The sequence below is a fragment of the Dermacentor albipictus genome, chromosome 7, assembly GCF_038994185.2.
Source record: "Dermacentor albipictus isolate Rhodes 1998 colony chromosome 7, USDA_Dalb.pri_finalv2, whole genome shotgun sequence".
Taxonomy (NCBI): Eukaryota; Metazoa; Arthropoda; class Arachnida; order Ixodida; family Ixodidae; genus Dermacentor; species Dermacentor albipictus.
Window position 1 is genome coordinate 30,183,590 of NC_091827.1, and position 18,805 is coordinate 30,202,394.

General features: G+C 49.9%; 1 protein-coding gene across 3 annotated transcripts in view; it reads left to right on the forward strand.

Annotated features, from left to right (window-relative positions):
- The window catches only part of LOC135917461 (nuclear transcription factor Y subunit gamma-like), a 496,387-nt gene extending 478,895 nt beyond the window's left edge, over window positions 1-17,492 (forward strand). For all 3 annotated transcript variants that reach the window (XR_011507364.1, XR_011507363.1, XR_011507362.1), the window contains 3 exons: window positions 1,135-1,229; window positions 4,401-4,549; window positions 17,461-17,492. The gene's annotated coding sequence lies outside the window, so the exon portion shown is untranslated. The remainder of the gene's footprint in view (window positions 1-1,134; window positions 1,230-4,400; window positions 4,550-17,460) is intronic.
- Window positions 17,493-18,805: the final 1,313 nt, after the last annotated feature.

The following is an 18,805-nucleotide window of genomic DNA, read 5'->3' on the forward strand; positions in this document are numbered from 1 at the left end:
GAAGAGAGAGATGAACATACAAGAAAAAAAAACTAAGATACAGTTGAAGTTACCGACGCGTAGGATCGGAAGCCAGCGCCATGACAAATTCATCGGCCTTTAAGAAAAAGCTCTACTTCGGGGCCAACTCGGCGAGTTTTTTTTTTTTTGTTACTCAAATACGCACGTAAAACGCAGAAATCTTTTCATTTGGCTAGGCGCTCAACCAATTTAAATGAAATTCGTTGCATTTAAAATAGAAAGGTTGAGCACACGTACTGTAGAAAGCATAGTTTCATTTGTGGCCTCGAGTTTTTTTCCCAAAATTTGTCGGAAACTCATATGCCCAGAAATGTGAAGCGTGAGACTCCTGGCGTTCTCCCTCAGTGGGCGTACCATCGTAACTGCGTAAATCAATGGGCTCAGCGGTTCAAAAATACAGTCTCTAGTAGAAACGCAGTTATCAATGAAGATTTCGTGGGTATTAAAAAAAAAATACCGATTTGGCCGAACGTGTTCGGCAAGTTAGAGCATTGTCCTAGTTACGCTCCAGGATTCTGAGCAGTTTGATTATTTGAGGGAGGTCCCACTGATGCTTTCAAACAAATAGCCAATCGTACGTCAATGCGTGTACATGATAATCGCTATCGCTGTAACAAAAGTGAAAAAAAAAGAAACCTTCGGCAAGTTCGTACACTCGCAATAACACTCTCTGGTCCTCAGAAGTTTATTTTAGTTAGGTCCTAATAAAGTATTCGAACAAACAAGCAAACGTCCATCCGTTCATCTACTTGTTAACCGCTATCGCTTTAACAAAATTGAGAAAAAAAAAATACACGTGTGACAAGTTTCAACAGTGCCGCAGAAACGCTTCCTAGTCCTCAGCAGTTTGATTATGTTGGTTATGTCCCACTAAAGTAATCAACCAAATAATCAAACGGCCGTCCGTTCGTCTACTTGTTAGCCGCTATCGTTGTAACACAAGTTAAAACCGAAATAAAAAGCCCCGCTAATTCTTGGCATGAACGTAAGTTGTACTGTGGGACTGGCATTCACATTCGCCTTTCTGTTTAAGGAAATATTTCATTCGTTACACAGCCACCTGCATGCTGTGGAAGACTTTCTTTTCTAAGACTTTTCGTTTTCTTTTTGCAGGAACCAAGTCTATAGAGCGACCTCTGCAAACCAAGTCGCAAAGAGGCTAGTTCCGTCAACTGGCGCCGGATGACCACGTATACAGAATCCACAATGTAAGGCGTAAGATTGAAAGATTTAGGCGAGCATATACTTCTTCATAGTGAAACGTTTTCTCTGTTTACAGGCTAAAGATTGAAAGCGGGACAAGAAGTCTCACTAGTTCTTTTTTATTTCTTTTTTTCGTAAACTTAGAAACGAGAGACAGGTGCGGTGGACCGTTTCGCGAGATGGACGTGAACATTGTAAAAACGTCGGGGTTGGACAGCAGGTCGTTCGTCACGGATGCTGCAGCCACGCAATGTTGTTTTCAAATAGTCCGTGTTACAAAGTTCTCTCTCCCTTTCCCCCGCACACACACACACATACACAAAAGTACCTTGAGACGCCGCAGGCTTCGTGCCTTACTATTTTTGTGCTCTTTCTTTCTTTCATACCCCGGCTTGAAAACACCTTCCAGCTGTCACGCCTCTACAGAGCCATTCCAGCGCATATATACAATTTAGTGTGAAAACTTTGCGACTCACGCCTGAAAACTTTTACTTCTTCTCACTAGCGCAGCTGCGCTATACGCTTATGCATGTTGGCTGCTGCAAGTGTCCTTCCTTCAAGAGCGTCTCCCAAGTTCAAGCAGCTATAGCGTATAGAGGAACCAAAAAACAAGGAAAGGAAAAACGAGAAGAATGAATACGCTTATGATGACGATTATAATGGGGTCCTTTCAGAATCGAACTACGCAAACGGAGATGCTACATGCTTAATAAGAACCTGCGGTATCTGTTGAAGTCTTTCTACCAGGATCTCACCACAGAAACCAAATTTAACAAAGTGGATCAATAGAGAGGACATTGATTGATTGATCATTCGATTGATTGATTGATTGATTGATTGATTGATTGATTGATTGATTGATTGATTGATTGATTGATTGATCATTCGATTGATTGATTGACTGTATGGTTGACTTGGTTTGGTTTAACTTCCAAAGCAAAACAGAAGGTACGAGAGGCAACTGCCGTAGAGATTGTCTTGGCAATAGTTACCACCATCCGGCGGTTATTTAACGTGCCCTGGTGGCTCAGGGCCCGACAAGAATTTCTTCTCTTATTTTGCACAAGAATGCGACCGGGAGTCGAACCCGCGTCATCGTCCCCAGCGTAGTCGTTGAGTGACCGCCGCGGATAATGGCGGAGAGCACCAAAATGACGAAGCACAGCAATTCATGTGCGTGCCAGTGGTCAGTTAAATGCGCAATTCATGAGGGACGGATGATTGATCAAGATGTCGTGGGATACTTAGTGCTTGCTCCCAAAAGGGCGATACCTCGAAGATCTCCTCTATTGAGGTACACACCGCTCTATCAGGTGGGGTCTTCTCTGCTCTTACGAGACGCTAGCAAGCCTTCCACTACAGTTTCAAGTTCAAGTTCAAGTTACCTCGAAGATCTCCCCTATTGAGGTGCACACCGCTCTATCAGGTGGGGTCTTCTCTGCTCTTACGAGACGCTAGCAAGCCTTCCACTACAGTTTCTTCCGACAGACCCCGAAAGTATGCTACGGAATTGCACGTCAGGAATCGCGCTATCTGGAGCGCAGTTTTCAGCGTGATTCAGCGTTTTAAGCGCCATAGCTACAGTGTACAGCTTGGTATAGTCGAGGTATACCTACAGAAATATTGTGACAAACTGTTGAGAAAATGTACTTTAATTAGTTTACGTTGGGCGAACTTGTGCCCTACAAACAGATAGCCGAGAGTTTGGCTCCAACGTACACCAGTCTTTACCCAGGTGTTGCGCACCTCTTAATTCGCGCGTCCGGCGCCCATAGCATGTTACTCCGGTCGCGCAGACCTTGTGGATACGTGTAGCCCGCTTCACTGCCGCACTCTGTCGCATGCACCCGTAAACAACTTGAAGGGCGGCGGAAGCGTATGGCGCGCATGATTTGAAGGCACTTTGGGTCGACGTAGTTCAGCTACATAAGATCTGCAACCACGTGTACGTGCCTGTGTGCGTGCGAGTGGTTATAAGTCATACTGGAGTGTGAGAAAGGACGTGTGCGTCAATTTTACGACACTCCTTAAAGGAGAATAACCTATCACGATTGATTACTTCATGGCTGTACTGTCCAGGTAAATTCTGTGGCCTCTCTCCGTATAGGTCGTCCACCCGGGTGCGACGTATCTAGATAGCCGAGGACATCAAATACCGACCCAGTACCATCATGCCAAAAATATGGCGACATTGTTTTGCCTCAAGCTAACAATACAAAATCGAGACATTCTCATGCACGGATACCTATCTTGCTTCCGCGTGCGATAAGGAATGAATAGTGATGTGTGCCCCAGAGTTTAATGTAGCGATCACTTGCGCTGCAGTGGCAGCCAGTCGAGCTCGTCTTTCATCCCCGCTCCGTAGCACCCAAAGAAGAAGCGATGACTGCCAAGCCGTGATAAGATCGAAGGTAGGCCGAAACGAGGACCTACCTATTCTTGGGTGGAGAGGCTGTGCGGACGGCCGTCAAGTCGCCTGATGCAGTTGTACCGACCCTCTGTTTGCGACTACAGGTGAAACCCAAAGAATACCTGGAGCCCAAATTGTCACTGTCATCAGCGATGTCTTTTGCATATGCGCTTAGACCGGGCGCGTGCTTGTTTCTTGTTTGTGCGTCCGCGGAACGGAACGTCGCGGGTGGTATTTTCGGCAGCCTCTGCTCAATGCGACCGGGGAAAGTTTGTTGCAATGAATCTTCTTGCACGGTCTGCGCACTTGCGTTAGTTTTGAAGAGCAAAACGCGGTGTAGTGAGGGCTTTTGCACTTCCTGGAGTACGTCACTGTCGAGGCAGAGAGAGAGACTGACCCATCGTGAAGTCAGTCGCCCTCCACATTGCGCGAGTGATTTTGGACTATAGAATAAAATCCCCTTTTCAGCATCGCTATCTTCGCGTGGCTTCGTGACCTTTTCTTTTTCTTTTGCTATCTTCTTTCTTTCTTTATTCCTTTCTTTCTTTCCTTCTTTCTATCTTTTTTTCTCTTTGCCATTTCCTTTCTTCAAGCAGTCTTTGTTCATCCAAATGTCGTTGACACCGACCTACGAACCTATGGAATTGCTTACCTAACTATCGCGCAAACGTTTCCGTAGCAACCAAGAATACTAGCCATCAAGAGATCAAAAATGTTATCCTCGCTGTGATCCTCATAGGAGTGGGCCTTTTTTTTTGTTTTGCAGGTGCGTCCGCCGCATTTAGGACATCGGCAGCAAAACGATGATTTTGTTTGTACGCTGCCTGTGACCGCAGCCGAAAACCTTTGGCTCCAGCGTCGACTTGGAACAGCTTGAGCAGAGGAGAAAAATGGCGCGAACGGGCGAGATTGTTTGTAAGTTGGTGTTCTTATTAACGCGATAGTGTTGAGGAGCTCGTGTCGCAGAAAAGCCGGTGTCGTCGATGTCGGCGTTGGCCGTGAGCGATAAATCCCAGCAGGCACTTCATGAATAAAAAACAACTTGCAAGATGGGCTGGGTGGGAATCGAACCAGGGTCTCCGGAGTGTGAGACGGAGGCGCTACCACTCAGCCACGAGCTCGATGCTTCAAAGCGGTACAAAAGCGTCTCTAGTGAATGCGGTGTTGCCTTAGAAACGAGCTGTTTCTAAGACTCAGGCGTCCGTCGCTTGCTCAGGCGCACATTTCATTGCCGCGCCGAACGCGGCGCTGCTCGACGCTCACCGCGTCCGATGCGGGGCGCGTAGTCGCTGCGCCGTAGCCCACTGTCTTACACCCCTTGGCGGGTCGACGGGAGCGCTGTCGCGTTCCACTCTTGAAGGCGAAGCTTAAGCGTCCTCCAATTTTTTTTATCTTTACTTACTTGCGAACTAATAAATACAGACTTTTTGAGCACGCTTACAAGCTCAGGGTATAAACATGGTGAACGTAGCAGTCGCACAACAATTCAGACTCTAGCGCGACGCTGTAGGTTTCGCGGTGTAACACTACTACGCCAGTGTTGAGCTAGATCGAATAGTTGTAACAGTGTAATTAGCCCCCTCCCCCCCCCCCTCAAAAAAAAAGATAATGCAGTGCTGCTGACGTTGCGATACAATAGTTACTTCAGGGCTCGATAAGGGCCACGACCCTACATGGCATCTGCGCATCGTGCATTGTAACTTATAGGGCACACGAACCTCGTTTACAGGAAGTCGACGCGAACGAGGCGAGTCCATGAGTCGAATCATCAGAGCTGGTCTTGACGACTGTTACATCAGGCCAACCTGAGCCTTCCTTCAAGTAAACCTTCCCTCTCCTTCCGTTTCTTAGGATAAATAATGACAAACAATTATTTATTGAAGTATTAGCGCATAGCCACAGCTTCCTTCTTTGAAGTCGCCGTCATTGAAGAGGTTGCTGGGGCAACGGCGGCACGTGATCGCCGACAGCGGCGCCACCTCGTGGATTCCACGTCATCGTTATGGTCACCAACTCCTTCCGTCTTATGCCACTCTCCGGGGAGGTTGCGGACCAGCGGCAAAAGAAAATTCTCGGGCGCATGCACTTCGGCACAGGCAATGAACCGGGAAGCGAGACAGCCCCTGCTCGCGTGCACAAGTCTACATGGGGCTTCGATCGCGTCACTCCTCCGCCCTCCCCCTTCTATATAGCTGCTACAGGACTGCTTCTTGCCCCCCTCCCCCCTCCGGTCTCATCCCCCCCAACCTGCCTTTGCCTATACGCGGTCCATCTCATAAATACACACGTCGACCGGCGTGCGAGGCTGCAGACCATAGAGACGTCATCTCTCGCCTGCCTCTGTATCCGAGAGCACAGTACACGAGTGTCGTTCCCGCAAGCGGTTGGTGGGGGGGTGGGGGGGGGGGTAAAAAGAAAGAGACCCCAACGAGACTCGGGGCTGTCGACTGCATGTGTGAGTAACCGTCGTGTACGTATACACATACGGGGCTGCCCCTTCGGTATACGTGGTTCCCATAGACAGCTCAGCTCTTCCGCTTCGGTAGACGTCCGCTGCGGTATACATCCCGGGCGCGCGCCCCAGCTCGTTTGCCCGCGTCTATGTGTGTGCGTGTGTGTCTTGTACGGGGTCACGCGCAGGCGTGCAGCCCGAGCAGTACATCTCTCGGGTCCTTTTCTCTCTACGATGATTTACGCTCGGACTCCGGGGTGTGGTTTGCCGGTGGTGGCGCGCTTCCTCGTGTTCGGGGATTGTTGCGAGTGGTATGCTCGGCTGTTTGCCGGGGCAACTGTGCCGACGTTTGGCGGGGTGGACTTCCAGATGTGGAGGGGAAGCGCTTGGGAAGAGAAGCCTGTATGGGCTCTTTGCGGAAGATGAGTGCCAGGCCTTCCGGCGCCTTTATGTGCGTTCTCGCCTCTCGCGCTTCCCGAGGCCGTGCAGCTTGGCGGGTATATGCCGTGGCTTCCATCGAAGTTGCCCGTGGGTGTGATACAGGGGAGAACGCCTCTTCCCCTAAAGGAAGGAAAGAAAAGGAATGACAAATTCTAGCTGTCGGTCAGCTTTGTGCCTTTTGGGTTAAGTACTATAGCAAGCAAGGCTGGCGCTACTAAGGTATTGTGGTTACTTTACAGTATTAGGGCGTTTTTTTTTTAATTAACATGTTGTCTTATGGGAGGCATCCGCAAATCGGTGGCACCGGCTACCTTGTATCGCGTGGTAGTGGAAAGTAAACTCCAAAAAAGTACTCACAACTGAGTATAGTTATAGCGAACGAACACGTACAAGGTTCCTCATGGTATTGTCTATAGGAAGCCCAAGAGCATAGTACAGGAACACGAACAAGCATGTGAAAACGCGTACAAACACTCAATTGCGTAATTAAATGAAGGTAATTGAAGTTGTCTGCAAAGAAAAACGCGCACGATCCACAGTTGTGCAGACGAGTGGACCATAAATACGTAGCATGCCACATGACTACATAACATCACATAATTAGCTACGGCTTTTCTGGCGCACATATCGCCTGTTGTAGTAACGGCATTTCTGTATTAGAGGGCGCATGGAGATAATGCATACATGTATTCCCTGTTTGCGGTACTGTTCACTTAATGTTGTGCGCATTGGTATTGCGTGTGCACTGTCAAAGCACTTCCTACGCACGCGCGTCTCTCTCTCTCTCTGTGTGTGTGTGTGTTTGTGCGTGCGTGCATGTGTGTGTGTGTGTGTGCGTGCGTGCATGTGTGTGTGTGTGTGTGTGTGTGTGTGTGTGTGTGTGTGTGTGTGTGTGTGTGTGTGTGTGTGTGTGTTTGTGTTTGTGTTTGACAAAAAGAATGAAAATGTGCGAAAGTTGACCGGGTTATACAGCTGGTTTGCCACCCTACCCTGCGTGAGAAGGAAGCGGGCAGGAAAAGGGTACAAATACGAATAATTTATTTTTCCTTCTGTAAAAAAGAAGGGGGGGGGCAGCTGCTAAAAGCTGCTTTGACAAGCAGCTTGACGAGGCGACCATTCCTGTATTAGCAATAGCAGACATCATGGAATCAAGGTACTACAAAATCACCGTTCACAACATAAAAAAAGGGGGGAGGGGGGTTCCGTAATTGGGCACTTTCTAAGCATTGAAATACACGTAAGGTGAGGCACTTTAACTGAACATTAATGCAACATTTTAAACACTTCTGCAAACAACTAGAAGGAAGGTAGAAGGAAAACATGGGGTACTCGCGCCAACAACCGCGTTCTCAGTAAAGACAGCAGGGTTCTCTCACTGCATCTTGCACTTATGAAGTATTTCTTCTATACCATTCTGTCGCCATGTAATTGTTCCCATTGAAAAGTCTGTTTAAGCGTATTTTTAAATGCACCTTTGGATTCGTGATACGAGTACTGGTGCCGAACGGGTTCAGAATGGTAATTTATTCAGTGAGTTTGGTCGAGCTTGCAGAATGTGTGCTCGGTACGAGGAACATCTACAGGAACGTCACATATAATAACGTCAACCATTTCATTTCTATCGTACTTGGAAAGCACCTGTCCAGCATCTTGAAATATGTGCCCGATGGAAAATGTCAAAAAAAAAATTCACCCACGATTACGATACTCCCTAATGCGAAATTTAAGCGCAGCTCTGTGCGTGTTTTCTTATCGTGGCGTATTGGCTGGCGCGGACAGTCAGTCTCGTGCGACGCGTTGCAAACGGAGCCAAGTGTGGCGCGACTGCCGCGCTAATCGGGAGATCGCGAGAGGCAGCACGTGGGCGCCATTCACAACAGACGCCGCAGACAGACCTCCGCTCATGCAGCGCTTTGTTTTCGTATATGTAAAAGCTCGAACAATAGAAAATGGTGGCAAGATTTCTTCACTAGCAAGCCAAGATGCAAAAATAATTCCAAACAAAATCCTACTTGTCCTACCTAAAGCAAACATCATGTCAAGCTAAAGTTTGATATATAAAATAATACAAGTATTTTAAAAATATTCAAACTAACTCCTAGGAAATTCTTGTATAAAGAAGCAAAAAATTTATAGTTACATTAAATTATTGAAATTGGTATAATTTAGTGCTTTTTGAAAAAAGTGCTCTTTATAATTTAACAAATTTTTTTCCTAGTTTTTATACTTTAATTTTTAAGTCTTAAAGATGTTATAAAAGAAATTTGTATTGAACCCAGGAAGTATCAATAACAAATGCCCTTAAAAATAAAAATGTAATACTTTTATTTATTGGCAATCTTTAACTTTTTAACAACTATTTCCTCAAAAAATTTGTGTTTTTATATGCTATCGGTGGCGTCATCGGTAAACAGACTAAGCGCGAGATACTCTGGCGCCATCTCGTCGCCGTCGTCGCCGCACAGCCCGTCTTGCGCGGCACTACGCGCTCTTCTTCTCGCGCTCTCGCCATACCCTCTCCATCCGCTTTCTATACCTCATGGATCTGCTAAACCCTCCTCCCCCGCTTTCCTCCTCACGTTCTCTTCGCTATCGCCGCTTTTCATCCGCCCCTCCGCTCCGCGTTTGCTCTTTCATCCTCCCCTGCGCTCGTTCGCTCGCTAACGCCGACTCTCGTCGCAGGAACAGGCGCAGAAGAACTGCGCCCTAAAACAATGCACTAGGGAACTCGCTCCACTATGACGTACTGATACCGAGAGCAAAGACCTCGACGTCTAGCTTCCAACTCGCTTTACTAAAACGCCTTACACATATCATTCAAATTCCCTCAAATGGTCCAATCAGAAGTGTTTTAAGGCGTTTGTGCCACATTTTAAATATCAGTATTTACTTCGGTGCTACTGATTTTATTGCACCATCTTAGCGGACATGGTTTTCTGAGAGAAGCGGACACGGTTCTTTCAGACAATGGGCATGATTTTCTCAAACAAGCGGCGATGCTATAGATGGAGCTACCATGGCGTCCGCAAAGGGACACATGCGGTGTAATCACTAGCAAGAACGGCAACATAGGGATCCGCTTCCCAAATTAAGTAAACTGAGTCGCGAGCATATTCGCAGAGACCGTGGGATGGGGCTTGTCGTTTATTCCTAGTTGTCGCGGCCATGCAAGCTTTTCTTTTTTTGTCTTCTCTCGCACCTGCTGTGAATGGAGCGTTGAAGTGCGTTTTGCGCGTGCACCGGTGTGATTCCCGCGACGAACGAAAAAGAAAACCCTTGAGAGGGTATGTGGAATGTTCGGCTCCCGCTTCTGTGCTCGTTTTCGGACTGATTTCTGTGATTCCTAGCAACGAAATGTGCACTATTCGACGCAGTTTCTTCTAAGGAACACGCCGATGTCCGATTTTTCTTCCCGTCAGTGAACTCTTTTCCATTTCCGAGGCTTTTTAGTTCGGACCACGCCGCGGCTCAGCTAGCCTTACCCGACTAGGCCTATCGTCGGGGGCGAGGAGCGAGCAGGCCCAGGCCTCGCTCGTACGTGTGCGCGGCAGTATGCCCGCTATGGAGACCGTCGTGCCGGGAGAGGACATCTCCCCAGAAGAAGCGAATCGCCCTGGCTGGACGACGGCCATGGGCAGAAAAAAGAAGGCCACACCGGGACCGACCGTTCCGGACCGAGGCAACGAGGGACGAGCAGAGACGAAGGGCGGCCGCCGCACGGCCGGCCCGCAGAGCGCGGTCAAGCGCCTCGTCGCCGCATCGAGGCTCCCCCGGCTTCCGAGGGACCACATTCGCATCATAGTGAGGCCGAGAGACGGCCTCGACGTAAAAAAAGTGAGTCAGATTCGCCTGGCGCAAGCGCTAGCAATGGCGGCCTCACTCCCGCCGAACGAGACCGAGGAAGACATCGTTTGTCCGAACGCAACCCAAAACATTCTCGTCGTGTCCACGCCAACCGAGAAGAACGCGAACGCATACGCCGGAGTTCAAAAGCTTCACCTAAGAGAAGGCGCATACAATGTGGCCGCATACATCGCGGCGCCGGACAACACGTGCAAGGGGGTCATCAGAGGAGTGGACCCCGAAATCAACGAGGCCCAGCTTCAGGCCATGATCGTGAACCAAAGAAATCCCATGGCCTTGGAAGCCAAGCGGATCAAAAATACCTCAACGGTGGTAGTGCTCTTCAACGGCATGAAAGTGCCGAACTACGTCATGTGTGGCGTAAGCCTAATACGCTGCACGCTCTACAAGCGTCAGAACGACGTGTGCTACGGGTGCGGTGATTTGGGTCACAGAGTCGACGTCTGTCCTAATCCTGACAAGAAGAGGTGCCGCGGCTGCAGAGCCAACGACCCGGCTGCAGACCACCAGTGCTCGCCCAAGTGCGCCCTCTGCGGGGGCCAACACCCGACGGCGGACAGCAAGTGCAAGCAACGATACCAAATCCCTTACGTCGTGCGGCGCAGGAGGCGCCGACGCAGAAATGCGAAGAAATCGCAGCTGCAAAGCCATCCGCAACAGCTAGAGAGCAGATCACGTGATTCCAGCGTGTCAAGTGCCCCCAGAGGAGGACGTTCGACAATGCCGACACTACAACAGCGCAGCCGATCGAGAGGCCGTTCTCGCTCCAGGGGGCGCTCCCGCTCCCAAGTGCGCATTCAAGAAGGGCCGACCTGGGCGGACCGGGCCAAGCCAAAACCGCCTTCACATTCAAAGGTAACGCAGGTAGCATTGCCAAAGCATAACAAGGAAGACTCTAGAATAGCTCAGCTAGCGGAAGAAAACGCGCGCCTCAAGGCGGAGATTCAGCAAATGAGGGCGGATTTCGAATCGTTTCGGAAACACGGTTCCACTCCTCAGCTAGTCGACCAACAGCAGCAGCAGGTGCCGCAAATTACATCGACCCCGCAAGGGGAGCAGTCGGTTCGCTCGGTCAAACGCAGGGCCCCTCCCCTGACGGAGGAGGGAAACCCGGCGGAACCCGAGTCCAGTAGCGTCCTATTGGGAATTAAGCAGTCGATTAGCTCATTGCAGCTAATGGTCCAGCAACTAGCGGAGAGCATGGTAGCGCTCGCGGCGAGAGTGACGCGTATCGAAGCACACGTGGCACCTGTGGGTGCTAAACAAATCCAAGGCATCAATCATGGCGACCAACTCAACTAGAGAGCTGTTAGTGTGGCAGTGGAATTGCGCTAGCTTCAAAAAGCGCAAGGCTCCGCTGCTACAGTTCGTTGCCTCACAGGCGGACAAACCGCACGTCATAATTTTACAAGAAACTTTGGGTAGCGAGGTGTCCCTGCCCGGCTACCGGGTCGCCTCGTCGAAATTCGAACAGGGTAAGCGCGGAGTGGCGACCCTCGTCGCGAACAAATGCTCCTTCCAGGAACGAGATTTGAAATTAGGCAACGCGAAAGCGGAGGTAACCGTGGTCGAACTCATACCGAACAGTTGGCTGAAAAACAGCGTATTCGTAGTGAACGTGTACAGCCCGCCCTCTGACCACAGACAGTCGTTCACATCGATAATAACGAAGGCGGCCTCAATGGCCAGGGGGGCCCCTCTCATAGTGGCAGGAGATTTTAACGCGCCCCACGGAGCATAGGGTTACGCAAGGCCAGTGCCTAAGGGAGAGCGGCTATTGGTGGCAGTCACTACGTGCTCGCTAGAGCTGGTGACGGACCCCCGCTATCCGACTCGACTAGGCACGTCGGTGGCGCGGGACACGACGCCCGACCTGGCCTTCGTCAAGAACGTGCGAGGGGCCGAGTGGCGCAACCTGCACGAGAACCTCGGCAGCGACCACTACATACTGGCGGTCACGATCCCCATCAGGGCGGCACCACCGAGAGAATTTAAGGTCACCGACTGGGACGCCTTCCGCAAAATAAGGAAGGAAGACACAAACGAATACGCGGATCTAGACAGTCTTTTTAGAAGGCTCAAAGAGGACGTTAACACCGCGACGAGGGTTGTCCAAACTGAACTGAACGTGGAAAGGATGGACGCGAGATTGGCACACCTATTAGAGGCAAAGAATTCCATCACGGCCAGGTGGAAAACGCAAAGACTGAATCGCAGACTACGAAAGAAAGTAGCGGCACTAAACCGGGAAATCGAAGCGCACTCGATCGAGCTTTCCAAGCAACAGTGGAACGAGGTGTGCGCGTCGGTAGACGGACAAATGAGAACCGGGCGCAAATGGAACCTCCTAAAGCAACTGTTAGACGACAAACAATCCAAAGGAAGTCAGAGATTGGCAATCGATAGGATTTTACAAAAGCAAAAGGAGCAGGGCAAAACGGAAAGCGAGTTCCTAAAGGAGCTGGCGGAGACGTATCTGCCACTGGGCCCGTCAGGCGACGGCGACTATCCCCAATACGCCGGGGCAGAGGTCGAAGAACTCGACGCGCCTTTCACGGAATCAGAAATTTGGGATGCCTTACAAGGCCTCAACGGACGCTCCGCTACAGGCCCGGACGGGGTCTCGAACAAACTGTTGAGGAACCTAGACGGAAGGTCGGTCGAGAAGCTCACCGAAGAAATCAACAGAGTGTGGGAAACGGGAGAAGTACCAGAGGTGTGGAAAGAGGCCTCGGTCATACTTATACCGAAACCCGGTAAACCACTTGCGGCGGAGAACATGCGGCCAATATCGCTCACTTCGTGCGTAGGCAAGACGGCCGAACATGCCATACATAACCGAGTATCCCGGTACATAGAGAGAGAAGGCCTCTTCCCACATAACATGGTGGGCTTCAGACCGGGCCTCTCCACACAGGACGTAATGTTGCTACTCAAAAAGCATATAATTGACGGCATGACCAGAGACACCAGGGGCATACTGGCCCTGGACCTAACGAAAGCGTTCGACACGGTCAAACACAGATTTCTAATGGAAACGATCTCGATGATGGGGCTCGGCCGGAAATTCCACTCTTACATAGGCTCCTTCCTCAGAGACAGGAAAGCCACGATCAAAATTGGACAGGCCACGTCCGATTGGTACACGCTGGGCGCGAGGGGCACCCCACAAGGGGCGGTGCTCTCCCCACTATTATTCAATCTGGCAATGAAAGGGCTCTCTGACCGGCTGACGAGAGTGACCAACGTCAATCACGCCCTGTACGCAGACGACATTACGGTGTGGTGCCCGGGAGGGTCCGACGCAGAAGTCGAGCAGGCTCTTCAAGAGGCGCTGGACACAACGGAAGAGTACCTGAAGGAAACGGGACTCCGTCTGTCACCCAACAAATCGGAACTGTTGCTGTACAGGCCCTCAAAACAAGGCATGAGGAATTTGACGCCGATCGATCAAATACCGATCAAATTACATACGAATACCGGCCAGCCGATTCCCAGAGTGGACACTATACGAATCCTGGGGCTGCTAATTGAGGCGAAAGGTGGTAACACACAAACTGTCATGAAACTAACGTCCAAAACGGAGAACATGCTCCGGCTGATCCTCAGGGTGACGAACCGCAGAGGAGGGCTCAGCGAGAGCAGTCTCATCAGACTTTACCACGCCTTCCTCATGAGTCACGTCAATTATGTAGCCTCGGCGCTAAAATGGACCAAGAGAGACGCGGCCAAAATAGAGACACTGATGCGCAAGAGCGTCAAAAGGGTGCTAGGTCTCCCGATCACTACAAGCACGGAGCAGCTCGATCGGTTAGGGGTCCACAATTCACTATCAGAAATCATCGAAGCGCAGACCAAGGCACAGGTCGTGCGGCTGTCGACCACCAGGGCCGGCAGGCGCATCCTAGAAGAAGCAGGGATAAATGCCGAGGCAGAGTGCAACGCACACAAGATTGCGCTCAGCGCGGCGGTAAGGGGCACTTTCAAGGTAGAACCGCTTCCTAGAAACGTCCACCCGCAATTCAACGAGGGGCGCCGAAAGGCGAGGGCCCGAGCACTGCTGAAATCGATCGCCAACTGCCCGGGCCTGGCGGCATTTGTAGACGCGGCCCAGTATGGGCGCAGCGACCGGTACGCGGCCGTCTCGGTACGCTGGGATGGCACAATAATTAACGCAGCATCGGTCAAGGGGGTAACGTCCGAAGTGGCCGAACAGGTGGCAATAGCCATGGCAATGAGAGACCCCGAACGTCCTCACGTCTACACAGATTCGCGATCGGCGGCAAGAGCATTCGCCTCGGGCTCGATATCCCGGGAAGCGGCGGCCGTCCTCGGCAGCGAGGGAGCCGCGGGTCAGCACCTCGTCAAATGGTTTCCGGCCCACATGGGGGCCGACGTGCACCCTGAATTTCCCAACGCCAACGAGCTGGCGCACGGACGCGCGCGAGGACTCACGCACCGCGGCGATCGTGGCGAGCGAGGTGGCGGGGAGGGAGGGGAGCACCGAGACCCGCTGCTCACCTTCAACGAAGTAACAACACACTATCAGCTGTCGAGGAGGACCTTCCCACTCCCCCACGCTAAACTCACGAGACCACAGTCATCGATATTCAGAATGCTTCAGACAGGGTCGTTCCCCTCGAGAGGCAGACTGAGCCGTTATTCACCAGAAGTAGAGCCGCAGTGTCCGGATTGTGGCGAATCTTACTGCTCGCTAGCGCACATGCTTTGGCAATGCTCCGCGTTAAGCGGCACCGTGTTCACTAAAGAAGAAGACTGGCTGGACGCCCTGCAAAGCGACGACCACCAGACCCAGCTCCGGGCCGTCCAGAGGGCTCACGAAAGGGCGGAGGCTCACGGGCTTCCCGTCCCAACGTGGGTGCGGCCCGCGACCCCTGCCGCCCACTAAACCAAGAGTGGGTGGGGAGGGGTTCCTCAGGACACATTAAAGTTATTTCCTCCTCCTTGAGAGTTCCTTGTTTGGCAGTTTTCATTTTGATTCGTTGTTACCGTACGTTGTGCACGTTCTCTCTCTCCCTCCCTCCCTCCCTCCCTCCCTCCCTCCCTCCCTCTATCTCTCTCTGTCCCCCCTCCTCTCTCTTTTTTGTTGCTTACTGCACTCTCGTTTGAGTCGCAAGCAATCCGAAAAAGCCTCAAAAGCTGTAAAGCCACAAACTCACGACTTCGGCGTAGTCGTGGGCTTCGGAGTTTTATGCAGCGCTCTGCCACGGAGGTCCATAAAGGTTGGCAGGTTCATTTGGTGGAGCTGGAAGTTTACTCAATGGCGCTTAAATTTGCATAGGCCGATGGCGTCGCGAACACCGCACGTGTGCCGCATTATCAGCTGCACCTGTACCGTAGCAGCACGCTGTATGTTGGAGAGTTTTAGTGCAGAAGATATATGCCCTAGCGTCGCGCTTACAGTAATACTGGAATGGGTGTTGAGGATTAAGCGGTTCTCCTGGCGACACCTTCGATGCTGTCCTTATCCGAGGCGCTTATAAGATTTGTTTCAATCGCCTACAGGCTGTATTCTGTTCTACTAGTCGGCGTAAGTGTATCACCTAACCAACCCGAACCAACTTTCTTTCTAACCTTGCTTTTTTTTTTCTTTTTTTAATAGGAAGAGTTGCGGAACAAGAAGACGTGTTAAGATCAATGCTCGCATCGCAAACAAACTGCCAGCACTACAGCGTTAGCCATCTCACCCGAACCGTTCTGGTACTCTAATATGTGCTTACTATAGCGCTCTATTCGCTGCGCTAAATCTCTCTAACAGCACCAAGGTCTGCACCTATTTCTCCCATATATACACACATATGACAAACTGCACCTGACCTTTATGCAGTGGCGCAGATTCTGCGCCATTTTTTAAAAACTAGCCTAATTTTGGGATTGCCATTAGAATTGTGTTCACACATATAATATACAAGCCTGTAAATATATATACCCGGATCGGCAGCTCGGTGTCTGTCCTCATCTTGTAAGGTATAGCCCGCAGACAACCTCTCCATATACATCTTACAGATCGCTTTGCCTCGTTATAAATTACGAGTATTATGCGAAGCATACTAGCCGCACAACCACGCTCTTTCTTGGTGCGCCGCGCGTGGCCGCGTAGCTACCATATGACGTCATAACAGCTGCAAAGCGGACGCTTAAGCTTCGCCTTCAAGAGTGGAACGCGACAGCGTTCCCGTCGACCCGCCAAGGTGTGTAAGACAATGGGCTACGGCGCAGCTACTACGCGCCGCGCATCGGACGCGGTGAGCGTCGAGCAACGCAGCGTTCGGCGCGACAACGAAATGTGCGTCTGAGCAAGCGAGGCACGCCTGAGCCTTAGAAACAGCTCGTTTCTAAGGCAACACCGCGTTCACTAGAGGCGCTTTTGTACCGCTTTGAAACATCGAACTCGTAAAAAAAAAAGAAAAAAAAAGTCGTGGCTCAGTGGTAACGTCTCCGTCTCACACTCCGGAGACCCTGGTTCGATTCCCACCCAGCCCATCTTGCAAGTTGTGTTTATTAATGAAGTGCCTGCTGGGATTTATTGCTCACGGCCAGCGCCGCACACACCGACGCCGACGACACCGGCTTTTCTGCGACACGAGCTCCTTAACGCTGTCGCGTTAAAATAAAGACTAGTATGCTTCGCATCCTGGGCTTAACCTTAGCTAAGCCACAGCCATTTTTTTTTCTTTTCATTTAACCTGTACACACACTATAGACCCTCTGCTAAGAATAGTTGCTTCAAGGTGCAAGAACATAAATCCATGGCCTGTCTCCACACAGTCTACCAGACTTTTGGCCTAGTATAGACTCGTCGGATGTCCGCTGACAGTCAACGAGTCTATAGACTATGGCAAAAGGTGGGTTCGTGCGCCAGCTAGGCTATCCGAGAAATAAGGTCGTACTTCAGCGGGGGTTTGCGCGAGAATATATGACGTAGTTTATACTAACGAGAAGCTTATATTTAACGCAAAGATAACAAATATGACAGCTGCGACCACTTCGGGGATATTAAACAGAAATAGCAAAGTAAATGTTCTCCTCTTTTCTTTCTTTTTTGCAGAAGAACTGCTTCGGACTTCTGAAAAATTGTTTGCGCGAATAAATAAGGCGAATAAGTTCTGTAAACACATCTCTCTCTCTCTCTCTTTGCCACTCTGTTCAAAAACAGGATTCTTTCACCTGGAGCGCCTCGTAGCCATGTCTGCCTCTGGTACCCAAAAAAGGCCCGCGTTTCTAAGAACAGCCTATAGCGTCGCCGTTCCTCCTCGCCGTCATTCTAAGTAAATAATCCTATTGTCGGCCTTTTTGCTACGGTTTCTTTTCTTTTTTTTTTTTTTTACAGCGTACCGCTTACACGAGGGCTACACGCGCCGCATATGGACACCTTGTTCAGAAAACCACTCGTAACGTAAAAGTGCGTATACCCACGTTAGCGAGCGTGTACGTAATTTTTTCAAACGCGGCCCCTTTCGGCTACTTCAAAGGTAACACGTAGCGAGACCGGTTATTGACAGCACGTGCATGCAAATTTTAAGCGCGAATGACGAGCTATAGCTTCAAAATTCGGAGTGTGCAATCCCCGGGACCAGATGGCGTATTTTTTTTTTCCTTTCGGGCAGGGTGTTTTGAATGCCTCTTTGACACTGGGCTTGCTTCGTTACCTGTTATGCTAAAAAATATTGAGGATGGTGATTATGATGACGTCAAAACTGTGTGGCGCATAAGCATTCTAAGCAGAATTAAATGGCCTAGAGCGGAACGGCACCGGCAAATTGCATTATTGGAAGAGAAGTTTTTTTAAAAAGCTTGCAAGGCGAAACCAAGGAGAATACAAGAGAAAAAAAAGATTCTGGCAGAAGCCATCTCACGATTATTGCCATTCGCCTCAGCGTCGATGGTTATGGTGGTTACGAATGGATCGTTTCTTGCAGGCGCAATTGCTGTGGGTATTACTTCAACGAAAGGGAAATTCAAACGTGCTTTTGTGTTGTGAAGGATTCGGCAGCTAGAGCTTGTTATACATTCTCAACATTTTCACACTACTACAACAGAATGGAAGACCTTAGCATTTATTTATTTATTTATTTATTTATTTATTTATTTATTTATTTATTTATTTATTTATTTATTTATTTATTTATTTATTTATAAGGTACTATTGTCAATTGAAAGCCTAAGCAGCTGTGAAAAGTTCTTAATCCTAATCATGGAGCACTGTGCATCGCTTAAAAGAAATGCAATGAATACATGAGGAGTGAAACAAAAATAAGTGTAAATGTACAAAATACTTCGGTGTGCCTGATAACAATAGCATTTGCGGCGACGCCGAAGCGAGTAGATTCCACCCCACGCTGCCTAAATCACACGTTTGAAACTCGAACAGAACTAATTTTGGGATAGCAAGT